General features: G+C 50.4%; 1 protein-coding gene across 1 annotated transcript in view; it reads left to right on the top strand.

Moving 5' to 3' along the window:
• Positions 1-398: 398 nt before the first annotated feature.
• The window catches only part of LOC101991232 (GTPase IMAP family member 5), a gene marked incomplete at its 3' end in the record, with an annotated part of 7,590 nt that continues 3,999 nt past the window's right edge, over positions 399-3,989 (top strand). The window contains exon 1 of the mRNA XM_026789386.1: positions 399-640. The remainder of the gene's footprint in view (positions 641-3,989) is intronic.

The raw sequence follows: 3,989 nt of genomic DNA, 5'->3' as shown, positions 1-3,989 counted from the left end.
GAGCAGTCAGGTAAAGAAATGCTCCACACAGCAGAGAAGAGGCAGTCAGCACCCAGTCTCATATCTGACTGAGCTCAGATGCCCTTTGAGGGGGCTGTCCAGGCTCTCTGGGACCAGCAGTGCTTTTCTGCCCCCGTTTAGAGGACCGGTCTAAAGACAAAGTGGTCACGTGGGGCCCAGGGTCTTGGGGGCCGAGCAGATGCTCACCTTTGGTGCTAATGGGGGGAATCCAGGGCCCAGCACTTTCCAATCTTAAGAGGGCTTTCTGGAACCTGGGGGATGGGGCTGTCCTCCACCGCCCAGCTTCTGACTCCCAATGCTTTGTGTGCTCAGACCTTTCTGAAGAGGAAATGAGTAGGGCAGGGCGGCCTGTCAGCTTTCCACAGGAAGCGGCCATTTACCACAGCAGCTCTGCTGTGTTCTGGTGGATTTCAGGTCAGCGTTCAAGGCCCCGACTTTAGGGGAGAGCCTGCGGGGCAGTGGCATGTGCTACGTCACCGTGTTTTTCCTTCTTTTCCTGACTCTGGAGTTACGGCTCTGCAAGTGGCCGTTCTGTGAGAGCATCATCCAGCAGGCACAGGTTCTGCCTGCCTGCAAGTGACTCACGCTGGTGACTGGAGGCTGAGCCCTGCTGGCCCGGGTAAGGAGGAGGCTCTGGCAGCCACTTGGGGGCCGGGAGGACCAACGGGGACCTGTTCTGCTCCTCTTTAGCGGGCCCTCAGGCGAGCTCTGGTATTTTGGGTCCCCTGAACAGTGAAGTGAGCATCAGCGACAGCACACGGCGGGGTAGAGCCCTGAAATTTCCATGTCATCATCCCCAGACCCATGGGGATGCTGGGACTTTCCGCCCCATTGCCTGTGCCTTTCTGAAACCCTCGGTTTAACAAAGCTAAACCAATGTTCCTTCCTCTTCGGCAGGTGGGAAACTTAAAGTCCCAGCGCCCAGGTTTTCCCAAGACCCCCAGCAGGTGGCGAACTCTCCCCCATTTTTACCCCAGACTCCTCAAAGCCCACTCAGGTCAGACAGGCTTCACCCCTAGGAGGTCAGCATGGGGCCTTAAGGCTCTACAGACCAGAGTGGAATCTCCGTGTTCCCTCCATCATGATCCAGTCCTCCCCTAGAAGGCCAGTCAGTGAATTCTATCTCCTGATCTTGTTCTGAAACCACCCTATTCTGCACAGTCTGCATAGCCCATACCTTTCCTATAACACAGCCCAAGACACTGTGGCAGGCCAACAGCCGTGAGTTCAAGATCCTGTGAGCGCTCCCCTTGTTAGCTGAATCTTACAGGAGAGAGTGGTTTTCCTGGACTCTTGATCACCAACCTGCTCTGTGACTCCAGGACCTGGATATAAAGGCAAGGGGAGAGGCCGATGGGTGGAGCAGATGTCACTGAAGATGTTTTTGTTTATTTTTAGTTGTGTCAGAGAGTGCAGCCCACACTGGTGCTACAGGACACTTGTAGAGGTAGGAGGGCAGCTTTCTGAAGCAACTTCTACCCTTCTACTTGGTACAAACAGCATCTTTCTTGTTGCTGCTACACCATGGGCTTGCTGGCCTGACCGCTTCTGGCCGAGTCTCCTCTCTTCACCGGCTGCCTCGCTGTGGGAGACATTGGGATTGCGGATGCAGGCAAGCATCTCCAGCTTTTCACTCGCGTTCTGGGCCTCAGAGTCAAGTCCTCAGCTTGTGCAGCCGTTGCTCTGCCCCTGTGTCATAGCTGCCAGCCTGGTTCTTACGCATCAGGAAGCCAGAAAGACCGTCTCTCAGAAAGTGGCTCCCTGAGCTGTGTTCTCACTGCGGGGTAAAATAAAGCATCCTGATGAATCGGCTCGGCTGGCTTCAGACAAGAATGTTCATTTCGTGTGTTTGCTTCTGCCTTCTCCCTGAGTGACACCTGCCCCCTGGTCACCCACTGCCGCTCACACACTGCCTGCCAATCTCCCGTGGCCTCTGCACCCACGCTGTGGAAAATTACCAGAATTTTCCTTTTGGAGCAGAAATCCATGTCCATTCTCAATCGCCCCACTGTTGTGTGTCTGCAGGCTGACAGCCACAGCATCAGTTCCTGTCCCTCACACGCCCCGCCCCTCCCCTTCCTTTTCCTAGGCTGTTGTCAGTCTCTCTCCTGTGTGACCATTTCAGTGTCTCCTTCTCCTGTGCCCTGTCTCATCTCTGGGCATGTGAGCATTAGCTCATATCTGTCAACGAATTTGTCCTTTAGTGGGACATATGTCTCCTGTAGTCCGTCTGATTCAGAAGCTTCCCCACTAATGTTGCTGAGTTCGGTTGTGACAGCCACATTGCACACATGCAAGTGATGCTGAGAACCAAGCCAGGTTCTACTGAAATCCTTCGAAACACAACAGACACCCCAGGCGGTTTTATCTTTGAGTGATTCTTGGGAGGGGGGGGGGAGGCAAGTGGTATTTTTGTTTTGTGAAAACATAAACTTAGATATAGAAGTATGCTTCTTTCTCTGTTCTGGTAATGGAATGACTTCCAGCAATCAGTACTACCTTGTGGCCAAATCCCAGGACAGCAGCATCATACACAGGGTTCCAGGACAGTAGGCTTATTGATTTATTAGGGATTATCTCCCCCAACTACCCAGTAGGTGAGAAGTCCAAGAGACAACACAGACAAAAAGAACTATTTGGGGAGGGTTGGCTATAAGGCAAATGTGTGACTCTGGGCAGCTCATGTAACTTTAACAGAAATTCTGGTGGCCTGTCACTAACAGCACAGGGAACACAAGAAAAAGATGTGCATGCAAGAAGCCTGAATACGATGAGTGTCTGCAGGGGAAGTCATGGTGGGGAAGCTCAGTTTCATCGCCACTGACACTGTGTCCTTCACAGTCAAGTCTCGGACAATGAGTAGAAACGGTGCCCTATGACTGGAAGAATTTTCCTGAGAACAGGGTATAGCTTACAGTGATAAGAACAGTGCGAGCCTAGAGAAGTATGTTCTTCTCTGCGTGCAAGGAAAGGAGGGGGAGAAGAGCGGGGTAGGGAGAAGGGGGAAATAAAGAGGTGGACAGGCAGAGAAGGGGGTAGAGGAGGAGAGAGAGATGCCTTAAGATATTCTGGAAATGTGGAAAGAATGGATGGGGTTTTTATGAAGAGGCCCAAGAAAAACCTTTTTCTTTGCAAAATAAAATTGTGAAAGACGAAATAGCAGAAGCACTATCAGTAGCACATAAGCCTTGCCATGCCCTGAATTCAATGGATGACCAGTCCTTAGTCCTAAGAGCGCTAGAAATGCGGTGACCATCATGGAGTCCTATGGAGATTTGGGGTTCGCCTGGGAGACTGGGTAGGCAAGAGCAACTCGACCCACTCAAGAGTTAAACCTGGCCATATCCAGCCAGCAGAAAATGTGCACCCCAGATGAACCAGCTGTTCAACAGAAGTGCCAAGGGGTGCCTATGGGGATTATCTTACAGTGTTCTTTGTTGTGAAAAGAAATGATTTCAGAACAGTTTGATGTTTATTAATAGAAAATGAATAAGATGTTGCAAAAAGGGCATTCATGTTGAAGTTTAACATGCAAAAAAACAGGACTGAGAATTGTCTAAGGATGTAAATACATATGCAAATACTCAAATATTTAAAAACATCATAATACTAATTGCTGTGAAGGCCAGAATGAGAGAATGAGACAGGAGGTTAGGAGAAGAAAAACCCAGAATCCATGAAGTACGTCTGTGACGTTTTGATTTTTATCTGTGGTGCATCTGCAGGAGAACAGCAACCATTTCTACCCGTTCATTGCACACAGTGGCTGCTTGCTTTTAGTCTATGTTTTTAAAGATTTATTCTTACTATGTGTCTTTAATTATTTTTTTATTAAAGATTTCTGCCTCCTCCCTGCCACCGCCTCCCAATTTCCCTCCCCCTCCCCCAATCAAGTCCCCCTCCCTCATCAGCCCGAAGAGCAATCACAGTTCCCTGCCCTGTGGGAAGTCCAAGGACCACCCACCTCC

Source organism: Microtus ochrogaster, unplaced genomic scaffold (genome assembly GCF_000317375.1).
Source record: "Microtus ochrogaster isolate Prairie Vole_2 unplaced genomic scaffold, MicOch1.0 UNK18, whole genome shotgun sequence".
Taxonomy (NCBI): Eukaryota; Metazoa; Chordata; class Mammalia; order Rodentia; family Cricetidae; genus Microtus; species Microtus ochrogaster.
This window is presented reverse-complemented; position numbering and strand designations above follow the sequence as displayed.